The sequence below is a fragment of the Lutra lutra genome, chromosome 16, assembly GCF_902655055.1.
Source record: "Lutra lutra chromosome 16, mLutLut1.2, whole genome shotgun sequence".
Taxonomy (NCBI): Eukaryota; Metazoa; Chordata; class Mammalia; order Carnivora; family Mustelidae; genus Lutra; species Lutra lutra.
In genome coordinates, this window is record NC_062293.1 from 21,938,065 (window position 1) to 21,951,537 (window position 13,473).

Sequence of the window (13,473 nt, forward strand, 5' to 3'; positions counted from 1 at the left end):
ATGTTTTCATAGTCAGAGGGGATTACTGGGAGAAAAAAAGGGTTTATTGAATTCACCATTTTTATAAGCTTAGAAAGTAGGTCGATGAATTTGTACTGAAGAAGTATCAGTTTATACTGACTAAAATTGAATTCAGAGAGGGCCTCAAAATCTAAATGGAGCTTAATCTGAATCCACAAAGTTCAAAAAACTAAAAATTTACTTGAAAACCAATTGTAAGAAAGGTGAGGAAATCAATATACATTCCTCAGATACACAGACTTGCCAAATTTCAAGACATTCTTCAGTAAAGAAATATCTGAGACAAGATTAAACACAACTCCAAATAATCCTGTTTGTTACCACAGTCAAAGCCCTGGATCAGAGTCAAAACCTTTGGATCTGAACCTGTTAGTTTCCCAAGCCCGAATATGGAGGAACAGAATACTCTGGGCTAACAATGGCAGGAGGAAGCTGAATCCAGAGCCTCCAGAGAGATTTGTTTTGGGGTTATCGCCAATGTTACAAGGGCCACTGCCACTGAATGCAAGAAATGATCTTCATAATCCATCCCAAGACCTACTGGAGACAAAGTTATCTTCAACTAATTATCCCTTAAAAACCAAAAATTTATTAAGTAGAACACACTGAAAAGGCATTTACTAAGTAGAACCAAGTACTTAGTACAGCCATTCTAAATTCTTACAACTTTGCCATGTTATATGGCAAATTAGGAGCCAATTCCTGGCTCTCAAATTCGATAACTTACTTGGCTCCAAATGCTCTTTCTGCACGTTAAGCCAAAATCTTAAGAGATCTAAGACTGACACAGACACCAGCAAATGAATCACCTGTTTTCCCTACTAACACTGTTTTTCTCCATAAAGTTCTCTTTTTTAACCCACTGAGCCACCCAGGCGCCCCTAAAGTTCTCTTTTTTTTTAAATAGGCTCAATACCCAGCACAGAGCCCAATGCAAGGCTAGAACTCACAATCCTGAGATTAAAAGTTGGACACTTAACTGACTGAGCCACCTAGGTACCCACCTCCGTAAAGTTGTATTCAGCATTTCAAAATACCCCTCTACAGGGCACCTGGACCACTCAGCCAGTTAAGTGTTCGACTCTTGATTTGGGCTCAGGTCATGATCTCAAGCCTGTGAAATCGAGTCCCGCATTGGGTCTGGCGCTCTGTGTGGAGCCTGCTTGATTTTCTCCCTCTGCCCCTCCCCACTCATGCATACTCTCTCTCTAAAAATAAAAAACACAATAAAATACCCCTCTATAATAATACCAAGAAGTGCTCATGAGTTTAGCCTGTGGCTCCCTAGGCTAAAAGGCTTGGGAGTGAGAGTGGAACAAAAACATGTGGGAAATTCTTTCTTTCTCTTTTCCTCAATGCCGTGGACTTTGAAAGCTAGGCAAAGGCAAGGATTCTGCATTTAATCAGCAGATGAATAAGAAACAGGTTTGAATTTAGAAAAAGCATAAAGGGGCGCAAGAATATTCAGAAAAGAGTAGTGCCTCTATTTCCTTGCACAGCAGCTCTCAGGATCTGCCAATGAACCTCATTTTGACATGGAACACCCCATCTACTCTAATCCGGGGCATATCCCTCAAGAGACTGTCGGTCAACCGGAACTCTGCCAACTTCTGCTCCAGAGCTCTGTGGAGAACAGTAGCAACAAGAGACTACTTTGAGAAGGAGATCAACAATCACACTCGAGAAGAAAAGAAGTTATTTGGCAAAGGGAAGCATGTTGCCAAAATGTTAGTCACAGCTTAAGGTCCCAGTTTGTGTCTCTGCAACTATTCTTTGCTCTGACAGAATTGATTCTCTTGCCCAGAAAACCCGGCTCAGCTTCTGTCGCCCTCCCCATTTGAAGCAGTCAAGAATCCTTTCACTTTGGAGGTATCAAACTGTGAGAGAGACAACATGTCCACCAGAGGCTAAAAAGGAGGGGGGAAATATGTAATTTGCCATTTTCCACCTAGGACTGGCTCAAATAGATCAATGGAAAAACGTGACAGGATAGGAAAAATGGAAAATCCTATATTAAAGAAGTAGGCTAAACCAAAAGCCTGCCCAGACTTCTGAGCCCCCATAACTGATTTCCAAACCCTCTGAAAAATAAACCAAAAAGAGATCCTGTGCTTGAATAACAGCAAAATATTAAGCAGGTTTTTACCCCCAAGTAAGTATATAGTACATATTTTACTGAAGCCCTTCCTGCTCTTGCTGGGGTTAGGAGGAAGACTAGGGTTTGTTGAAACAGTCTGAACCAGCCGCCCATGATTTTCAGAATCACTTCAGAGCAACAGAAAAACAGACTCAAGTACACTACATTACTCTCCCAAAGAAGAGGTCAAGAAAGAACATCTGACAAATTTCTCTTCAAAAGGAACAGGACTTCTCTCTTCCCTCTTAAAAGCCATTAATAAAACCTGGAAAATCCACTGTTCTCACCACCTTCCACCTTCCACTGCCATTTCCCCTTTGTGCTGACATCACATAACTAATCAGTACCAACTGAAGTAAACACTACTCTCATATCAAGTATGAGGTAGAACTGGAAACTGCCCCCTCCTAAGCAAATCCACGTCAGACCTCAGAAATGCCAAGACTTTCAGGAACACTTCGTCTAAGCTAAATTAAATAAGTCCACCTAAATTAAATAAACCACCAGTGTTTAGAATATTATGCCCAAAGAAAAAGTTGGAATAGTCAAGATTTCAAAATATTAACAATAAAGAAGCTACGGAGCCTGGGTGGCTCAGTGGGTTAAGCCTCTGCTTTCCGCTTGGGTCATGATCTCAGGGTCCTGGGATCGAGCCCCGCATTGGGCTCTCTGCTCAGCGGGGAGCCTGCTCCCCCCCCCCCCCGTCTCTCTCCTGCCTCTCTGCCTACTTGTGATCTCAGTCAAATAAATAAATAAAATCTTTAAAAAAAATAATAAAGAAGCTAAAACTATCCACAAACACACTGCTCCCCACCACCTGGCAATGAGGCCAATGTGCCTGGGCCAAAGAAAAAGAATTAGAGTATCTAGAATATGATTTTTCAGTGTCTTGAATATGATTTTTCTAGAATACCATTTTTCAGTGAATATGTCTAGAATATGATTTTTCAGTGACTTCTCAGGGTTCATGAGAAAAGTCAGTGTTTAGCAAAAGTAAAATAAAATACTGCATTCTCTCACATCAATCAAAAGTAAAATCAAACACTGCATTCTCTCACATCAATCAACCTCATTCAGCGCCCGCTCTAACTTGCCTATCTCCCTCTGAATGACAGTCAATACAATGTAACACAAAAATATGAAATTTGGGGCTACTAAAAGTTGACTTTGAGAAAAGTTACAAAACTGAACATGTATCAAATCAAAAATCATCTAGAGATGCCTGGGTGGCCCAGTTGTTAAGCGTCTGCCTTCGGCTCAGGTCATGATTCCGGGGGTCCTGGGATGGAGCCCCACATTGGGCTCCTTGCTCGGCGGGGGGCCTGCTTCTCCCTCTCTCACTCCCCCTGCTTGTGTTCCCTCTCTCGCTGTGTCTAACAAATAAATAAATAAAATCTTTTTTAAAAAAATCAAAAATCATCTATTCCCTGGCAGAACATATGCAGCAAGGCTGAGAAGAAGAAATTGAGAAACACACGTCTTCTAAATATCAATACTTCAATCATGTTCTCAAAGATCACTTCTTTGCAACCACTTTAAAGATCCCATTTAGTAAACACAATCTTTTAGAGGCAGAGAGGAACAAATCCTGTCTTTCAAAGGGGGAAAAAAAAGGAGAGAGAGACAGTTTAATGACTTGCCTCAGTAAATCCATAGGTATGCTAGAACAGTGCTTATTCCCTGAGGTTCTCTTTTAGTTTGTAAGAGGAGAAAAAGCTTAGTAAAAACTTTCAGTAACTCATCCAAAAAACAGTAAGGCAAAAATAACACCATGAAGAAGCTGGTGGCTCCTGGGGGTGGGGGTGGGGAGAGGGAGTCCAAAGCAGTAACAGATTGTTCAAATCCCTTTAAAAATATGAATTCCAGCACACACCAGCTTCTTCCAGCTCCTCACCCGTGTGTTCTAAGAATTTTCCTCTTGATCAGTAACTCAACACCACACACTGCCCACCTCGAAGACTTGAAGATATCCATCTCCCCTCACTTCACACCACTCCAATCTGAACCCTCAACTCTAGGCTGCTCCCACGAGCACCTCAGCACTTCTCAATCCAACCTTTAACTCAACTCTGATTCCTTCTCAACCAACGCTCTCTGGATTCCCTCAACGGTAAGCAGTTTCCCGAATCATCCTCTGAGCCATTGGTTTTCACTCAACTCAATCCCCAAAATGTCACAGGGGCCTCCTCACTCAGAGCATCCTATTAATTACCTGTCCACAACAGGTCCTCCCTCCCCATCTCCCTTTTTGCGCACGGTTACTTGTCCCTCACTCTGAGTTGCCGTCTTACTCACCTTACCCAACCCTTCAGGATCCCTTATTTCCTGTCTTTCAATAACCTTTCTTCCCATTTTCAGTCGGGGCTCGCCCCACACCAATTCCCGACCACTCCTCCCCACTTAGATTCCCCACGCCCCACTCCAGGCTCTTCAGACCCAGCCCCCCGTTCCAACCACCCTTCAGACCCCGCCCCCTAGGACCCCTCTCTCCCTCAGGCCCCTCCCCCAACATCCCCTCTCTCTTCAAGCCCCGCCCCAATCCCCCCTCCCGCGGCTCTCCCTCCCACTCAGGTCCACAGATCACCTCAGGGACGTACCCAGCCTCCTCTGCCTCTTTCCGACCTAGCCGCAGCAGCCCCGGGAGCGAATCCTCCCCCACCTCCGCTCTGGCTTCGTCCCGTCCTGCTCGCTCCCCGGCAATCTCCCTCTCTCGCCGCCGCCGCCCCTTTTGCCAACCCGGAAATGGATCTGCTCCCACCGTCCCCAGCGTCCGCGAACAAAATGGAGGCGGGGGAGCGGGGAGCGAAAAGAACTACACGCATGCGCTCCTGGGAAGCCCGCCCCCTGCCGGCGCTCGGAAAGGCGGAAGCCGTAAGGTAGCCGCCATCTTGGGAAGGTCGCTAGGATTCCGCCTGCCTTTTAATAGCGGGGTTTGCAACTTTGGCTGTAATTGGAGTCATCGGCGAAGACTTAAACAGATATTGGAGCCTAGAGATTCTGATTTAATTGGTCTGGGGTATGGCCTACGCATCGAGTCTTTTAAAATTGCACAGGTGTAGCTAACGTGTTGCGAGAATGAGCTAGAGTCTTGAATATACCTTTCCCGTCTTTACTTGACCGCGCGCACGCGCGCGCACACACCCACCCCGTCAAAGTCCTTCCCTAATTTAGAGTCAACGAAGGACCCGCCTCAGTCAACCCTGCAAGGCCCAGTAGTCAAGCTCCTGTTGTCATAGCAACAGAGAGGCAGGCCCTTGCTAACATGTCATCCTTAACGTCGTCTTAGACACCTGACCCTAACACCCGTATCTTCCGCGGGCCGGGGGGTTGCGGGGGAGGTTGGGGGCAGTTGAGGGGGTTCCCTAGCTTCCAGGGCTCGGGGATGGTGCTGCTGACTCCTCCAGCTGCTTGGGTTCGGGAGAGGAATACTGTGCCCTCCCTGGTGGGCCTGCTGTTAACTCCTTCCTAGCTGAATGAGGATCTCTCCCTAGTCCACTCACGAAAGCTCTTTTCCACTATAGCTAACCCCATTGCCTTATATCCTCAAAATGCTCTTTGCGTCTCTCTGTCATCCTTCCTTGAGTTGAATACAAAGTAAGGGACAGGATTGGGATTTAGTTCTCACTACTCACTAGCTGTGTGCCCTTGGGCTTCAGCTGCCCTATCTGTAAAATGGGGCATAGTGCCTGTCTCAGCTGTTTCATAGAGTTGTTGGAGGGCTCAAATCAAGTAACAATTGCGAAGAGGTGATAAATGATAAGTTGTTTTATTTTCGTTTTCCTTCTGTTCTGCCATGAGTAGTGCTGGGCAGCACCCACTAGTCAGTGTCACAGCGTTCATTGAGAACCTGCTGTGGGCTAGGCACCATCAGATGGTTACAGAGGTGACTAAGAGCCTGTCTTCTCAGGGCACCCTCTGTGTGGTGGGCAGACTGGCATGTAAACAGCTAGCTGAGATACAAATCAGCATATAATTAGTGCCATGGGGACATATGTGCTGTGAGAGGTCAAACAGGGAGTGATTAACTCCTGCCGAAGAATGGGAAAAGGTTTCGTAAGTGGTTTTGAACTGGGCCTTGAAGGATGAGTAGAATTTTATTACCAGTCAGAGAAGGCAGGGAACACATTCCAGGCATAGGGATCAGTGGGTGCAAAGGTAAAGATTTTCAGGTATGCAGTCCTGCGTGTCTAAAGGTGGGCTGATTGGGTCAGGGAGATGGTAGACCCAAACTCCCAGTTCTTCAACTTCATGTTCATCGTGTCTCCTCCTTGCTCAACATATACCATGTGGACCTGCTTTCTTCCTTTTTTTTTAAGATTTTATTTATTTATTTGACAGAGAGATCACAGTAGGCAGGCGGGGTGGGGGCGGGGGGGGGGGCGGGGGTTGGGGGTGGGGGCAGAGCAGAGAGCCCGATGCGGGGCTCAATCCCAGGACCCTGAGATCATGACCGGAGCTGAAGGCAGAGGCCCAGCCCACTGAGCCATCCAGGCGCCCCATGGACCTGGTTTCTATCACTGCAATGTTCCAAGTGGCTCCTCTGCCCCTTTCTTATTTTATAAGACTTCATTCAGATGTCCCGTCCTCAGAGGCATTCCCTGCCCACTGTAGCTTGTGTTAGCTCCCCCCACCCTTCTCTATAACATCACTCTATGGTAAAGGCAACCACATCTCACCTGAGGAACTAGATGCGGGCTTCATGAAGAAAAGTGACATTTAAGTGAGGCCTGATGGGAGAAATAAGAATTGGGCAAGGACAGAAGACAGAGAAAAGCATTCCAGAGCAGAGAGAAGGTAGAATCATGGCACATTCCAAAAACTGAAAGCATTTTGATGTGCTAGAGCTCTAGCTAGAACTTATGAGATAGGGAAAATTATGAGAAATTAGGTCAACGAAGTCATTGTAACATCTGACATTTAATTAACATCATGTTACTGTGTAACATTGGTATAACTTCACATGTCATAACTCATTTAATCCTCATAATAACTTTCTGAGGTAAGTAGTATTCCCCCAACTTTACAAATGAAGAAACGGAGACACAGCATGGTTAACCATCCTTCCCAAAGTCACATACCTTGTAAAATAGAAGAACTGTCTCCAGAGTCTGCTGTTAATGCCCATACCAAATGACCCTGCATTGTCGTTTGTGATGTGATTTCCCAAAATGGCGAAAGACTCTTGGCCAAGTTCTGAACAACACAAAACAACACAGTGGTTGTATTCATTAAAAAGAGAGGTTATATTAAGTTTGTGCAAAAAATATTCCATGCTTGTACTTTGCCTTGTCGATAATAGGACCTGGGAGACCTCCCAATAAACAACAAAAGAATAATATTGAAAAACATCTTAAATGCTTTGATGAAAGACTAAGAAATGATGGCAAAACAAAGTAAACAAAGCAAAACACTGAGGCAGGTTTTTGCTGAGGACATTTGCCTGACTAGGTGAACCTGAGCTTGTCAGTGTCTCCTGGAAAAAGGAAACACCTCAGAACCTCCTCATCCGGGAAGTTTTAACAAAAGATTCTCCTTCCTAAATATGGGACCCCCAAAGGAATACAGGGCTCTATTTCCGGTAAGGGTGAACCAGAAATAAGCCTGTCCCCTCCTTCCTTGGGAATAGTGTTAATGGAGATATAGATTATAGGCTTAGAAAGGTTTTGTTTTTTTTTTTAATACATGGATTTTTCACATGGAATGTCCAATCAGACATTGAAAGCCACGTGGAGGGGCGCCTGGGTGGCTCAGTGGGTTAAAGCCTCTGCCTTCAGCTCAGGTCATGATCTCAGGGTCCTGGGATCGAGCCCCGCATCGGGCTCTCTGCTCAGCAGGGAGCCTGCTTCCCTTCCTCTCTCTTTGCCTGCCTCTCTGCCTACTTGTGATCTCTCTCTGTCAAATGAATAAATAAAATCTTAAAAAAAAAAATGAAAGCCACGTGGAACCCAGGATCTTGGTTGCATGGATCCTTCCCTTGCATTGCGGCACTCTCACATCCCTGATTCCTGCTTACCGGAAGCCTTATACATAGCACATCCTTATCGTGGTGATAAACAAAAAAGCTTCCACAAATTTCCAGAATGCCACCATGAAAAACCACTGCCCCAAGGCACACTCTCAAGTTCACAGGAGCCAATTTATGAAGCACTTTATTATCTGTTGTGAAAAGTTCGATTTTATCTTCCAGGTGAGAGGGAAACCATTGAAAGTTTTAAGGAGAGAAGTGCCATGACCCCCTTTGCCTTCTAGAAAAATCCCTCTGCAGGATGGAGGATAGATTAGATGGGGCCAGACTGGAGGCAGAAACACCTGTTGGGAGGCTGCTGTGGACACTAAGTGAGAGATGATGGTTGCCTGTGCTGAGTGGAAGCTGGGCACCAGCTGGACACAAAGGCTTTGGGGGCAAGGCTGCCTGTCTCCAGAGCCAAAGGGCCCAAGTTTCAGGTCTCCCCACTCCTGAATAGGGTGACACTTTGAGCAAGTTACTCAACCTCTATCACCCTCAGGCTTCTCATCTATGAAATGGAGATAAGACTGGGTGGAATGTGTCCAAAGTGTGTACATACTTGGAAAGCACCCATTAATCTTAGCCGTGTTCATTAGTAGGTATGAGCAGTAGAGATGGAGAGAAATAATTCTAGAGATATTTAAGAAGTGGAATGTGAGGGCGCCTGGGTGGCTCAGTGGGTTAAGCCGCTGCCTTCGGCTCGGATCATGATCTCAGGGTCCTGGGATCGAGTCCCGTATCGGGCTCTCTGCTCAGCAGAGAGCCTGCTTCCCTCTCTCTCTCTCTCTCTCTCTGCCTGCCTCTCCATCTACTTGTGATCTCTCTCTGTCAAATAAATAAATAAAATTTAAGAAAAAAAAAAAGAAGTGGAATGTGAGGGCCAAGGACAGGGAAAAGCCAAAGATGACTCTCAAGCTTCTGGCTAACCTCCTATGTGCATGTGGTACTGACACTTAGCTGCTTAGCTTGGAGTGACCAGGGCTGTGAATGAGCCTGAGGAGCCTGGTGAGGAGGGAGGGTAGAGAGGTCCAACAGGCCACCGCATGTTTGGGGCTGGAAGTTAGAAGAGAAATCCTAGCAATCTGGGACTCGTAAACTGTGGTAGCTACTCTCCAAAGATGGGCCTTACACTCAGAACTCCTTGTATTCATTGAATCTGGGCTGACCTGTGACAGCAGGAGTCCTGCTGTATCAGGTCCAGGACTAAGCTTTAAGAAGACCCAGCAGCTTCCACTTTCATGTGTGAAATCAGTTCCTCTGCTACAGAGATCATCTGGAGAGAAAAGATTTGACATGGAGACAGAGAAGTCCAGACATCCCAGCATTCCAGTCGTTGCCACCAGAATGTGAGACAAGCGAACCAACTGTCATGGACGTTCCAGCTCCAGTTACCTTCTGACTTCAGCCACATGAGACACCCCAAGTAAGACAGCAGAACTGTCCAACCAAGCCCCCATCAACCTGGAGGATCATGAGAAGTTATAAAACAGTGGTTGTTTTAAGCCACTAAGTTTAGAATAGTTGGTTAGGCAGTGATAGATCCCTAAACAGAATGAAATGGATGAACTCTAAGCCCAGGTGTAGAGTGAGATGAGAAGAGAGCTTAAGACAGAGCGAAGGCACCCCTAGTGCCAGGACCAAGCTGAGGGAGAAGGCTCGCAACTGAAATGGAGATAAACGGGATGGAGGGAAATCCCGTCATACTAGGGCATACTGTCCTAGAAGCGGTGATAAGTGCTCAGGCAGGAAGAGTGGTCAAAAATATCAAATGCCAGCAAAAGAACGATTAGATAAGTGTGGTAACATGGGTGTCAGTGACCTTGACAAGAACAGTTTCATTGAGTCCTGAGGGCGGGCCACTCATGCAGTGGGTTGAAGAATGAAAAAGCAACAAAACCAAACTGGAGTTCTGATTTTTGTTTCTGTTTTCTTTTGTTTGTTTGTTTGGTTTGTTGGTTGTTTTTTTGTTTTGGGGTTTTTGGGGTTTTTTTTAGAATTACACCTTTTGTGGCTCCTGGGTGGCTCAGTCGGTTAAGTGTCTACCTTTGGCTCAGATCATGATCCCAGGGTCCTGGGATCAAGTTTTGAGTCAGGCTCCCGACGCAGCGGGGAATCTGCTTCTCATCCTCCTTCCCGCTTGTGCTCTCTCTCACTATCTCCGTCTCCCTCTAATAAATAAGTGAAATTTTAAAATAAAAAGAATTGGGGCGCCTGGGTGGCTCAGTGGGTTAAAGCCTCTGCCTTCAGCTCAGGTCATGATCCCAGGGTCCTGGAATCAAGCCCCACATCGGGCTCTCTGCTCAGCGGGGAGCCTGCTTCCCTTCCTCTCTCTCTGCCTGTCTCTTTGCCTACCTGTGATTTCTGTCTGTCAAATAAATAAATAAAATCTTTTAAAAAATAAAAATAAGGGGCGCCTGGGTGGCTCAGTGGTTAAAGCCTCTGCCTTCGGCTCAGGTCATGATCCCGGGGTCCTGGGATCGAGCCTCACATCGGGCTCTCTGCTCAGCAGGGAGCCTGCCTCCTCCTCCTCTCTCTCTCTGCCTGCCTCTGTGCCCACTTGTGATCTGTCAAATAAATAAAAATCTTAAAAAAAATAATAAAAATAAATAAAAATAAAAATAATTACATGTATTTACCTGGGTGAATCTCACAAGCATAATGTTGAGGGGGGAAAGTTGCTGAACACTATACCTGGGAGGACAGTATTTATATAAAATTTTAAAAGATGTGAATATTAAAAACTCTTAAAACTCAGGAATAAAAAGACAACCGAATTAAGCAATGGGTACAGGATCTTGAAGTGGATTGAACAGTGCCCCCCCCCAATTCACACTCACCTGGAGCCTCAGAAGTTGACCTTCCTTGGAAATAAGGTCTTTGGAGATAAAATTAGTTAAGTTGAAGTCAAGTGGACCAAGAGGAGGTGGAGGGGATTAGAGTGGGCCCTAAATCCAATAACTACTGTCCTTACAAGAAAAAGAGAGGACTCAGACACACACCCACACGGGGGAGGACACCATGCTAAGACAGAGACAGAGATTGCAGGGATGTGTGTACAAGGCAAGCAAATAAAGTTCACATAATTGGAAACCATTTTACTCATTTTAAAGTAGACAGGTGGGGGCACCTAGGTGGCTCAGTTGGCTAAAGCCTCTGTCTTTGGTTGAGGTCATGATCTCAGGGTCCTGGGATCAAGTCCCGCATCAGGCTCTCGGCTTAGCAAGGAGCCTGCCTCCTTTCCTCTCTCTCTGCCTGCCTCTCTGCCTACTTGTGATCTCTGTCAAATAAATAAATAAATAAATAAATAAATAAATCTTTTAAAAAAATGAAGTAGACAGGTGAACAGGTTTTAGTATATTCTCAGGGTTTTTTTTAAGATTTTATTTATTTATTTGACAGAGAGAGGGATTACAAGTAAGCAGAGAGGCAGACAGAGAGAGGAGGAAGCAGGCTCCCCGCCGAGCAGAGAGCCCGATGTGGGGCTCGATCCCAGGACCCTGGGATCATGACCTGAGCCGAAGGCAGAGGCTTTAACCCACTGAGCCACCCAGGTGCCCCTATATTCTCAGTTTTGTGCAGCGATCACCACTATCTAATTCCAGCACATTTTCATCACCTCAAAAAGAAACCCTATACCCATTAATAGCCTCTCCCAGTGCTGCCTTCTTCCCATATCCTGGTAATCACTAATCCACTCTCTGTCTCTGTGGCTTTGCCCATTCTGGACATTTCCTGTGAATAGGACTCATACAATATGTGGGCTTTGGTGCCTGGCTTCTTCTACTTAGCATAAGGTTTTCAAGGTGTATCCGTGTTGTGTTGTGTTTTGCTTTTTAATATTTTATTTATTTATTTGACACACAGAGAGAGATTACCAATAGGCAGAGAGGCAGGCAGAGAGAGAGGGGAAAGCAGGCTCCTTGCTAAGCAGAGAGCCCAATGCGGGGCTCAATCCCAGGACCCTGAGATCATGACCTGAGCCAAAGGCAGAGGCTTAACCCACTGAGCCACCAGGCACCCACAGGTGTATCCATGTTGTAGCAAGTATCAGCCCTTCATTCCTTTTTCTGGCCAAATAATATTTCATTTAATGGATACACCACATTCTAATTTATCCGCTCATCGGTTGATGGACACTGAGTTCTTTCCACTTTTCGGCTATTACAAAAAATGCTGCTATGAACAGTCTTGTACAATTTCTTTTTGAGGTGATGAACATGTTCTAAATTTGATTGTGGTGATGGTCACACAGCTCTGTGGTTATGCTAAAAGTCATTGAACTGTGCACTTTAGTTTAGTTTAGTGTATGTGAAGTATATCTCAATAAAATTGCAAAAACTATATTGTTTTGAGATGTTTATGTACGCAGTAAACGTTCACAGAAACACAAGGAAAAGATATTGCACACAGAAAAGCGGTTGTCTCTGGGAAGAAAGGAAGGGGATAGGATTGGGGACAGACACCTGAGGCCTCAGTGGCAGGGTACAGCTTTATTTCTGAAGTTGGATGGTGGAGACGTGGGTGTTCATTATATTAGTCTTTAAACGTTTTGCACCAAAAAATTACATGATGCATTTAAAAATAACTTTCTAACAGGAATGAATGATTGGGATAAACAGGATATTTGCAACATGCAAAAATCACTACATACTTACAACAAAGAGAGAGAACAAATATATCGTTTTCATGGAGAGATCTGGCAATCCCTCCCTGACAAACTCAGTCTTCACTAATGCACGCCAACCTGGAATTATTTGCAGCCTGGTATAATGCTATTAACAGCATCACCTATGTTCTTCTCTAAAATATTTAAGCCCTAGAAAACCCTGAGAACGAACTATGCTGTCCAATTTCGGAGCCGCTAGCCACATATAGCTATTGAACAATTAAAATGTGACTAGTCCTGGGGCGCCTGGGTGGCTCAGTGGGTTAAAGCCTCTGCCTTCGGCTGGGGTCATGGTCCCAGGGTCCTGGGATTGAGCCTCAAACCACGCTCTCTGCTTGGCAGGGAGCCTGCTTCCTCCTCTCGCTCTGCATGCCTCTCTGCCTCTTGTGATCTTTGTCTGTCAAATAAATAAATAAAATAAATAAAATCTTTTTAAATGTGACTAGTCCAAATTGACATATGTTGCAAGTATAAAATGAACACTAGGTTTCAAAGACTTACTACAAAGAGAGTGAAAGATCTCATTAGTATTTTTATATCAATTACATGTTGAAATAATATTTTGTATGCATTGAATTAAATGAATATATTATTAAAATTAATTCATCTGTTTCTTCTTGCCTTTTTTTTTTTTTTTAAGAT

The 13,473-nt window shown here is 45.0% G+C and overlaps 1 protein-coding gene across 3 annotated transcripts in view; it reads right to left on the reverse strand.

The window, feature by feature from the left end:
- The window catches only part of WIPF2 (WAS/WASL interacting protein family member 2), a 48,647-nt gene extending 43,700 nt beyond the window's left edge, over positions 1–4,947 (reverse strand). For 2 of the 3 annotated variants that reach the window (XM_047708566.1, XM_047708567.1), the window contains exon 1: positions 4,756–4,947. The gene's annotated coding sequence lies outside the window, so the exon portion shown is untranslated. Of the gene's footprint in view, positions 1–4,453; positions 4,582–4,755 lie in introns of those variants that run through there. The other variant, XM_047708568.1, reaches the window with a different exon arrangement.
- Between the last annotated feature and the right edge of the window lie 8,526 nt (positions 4,948–13,473).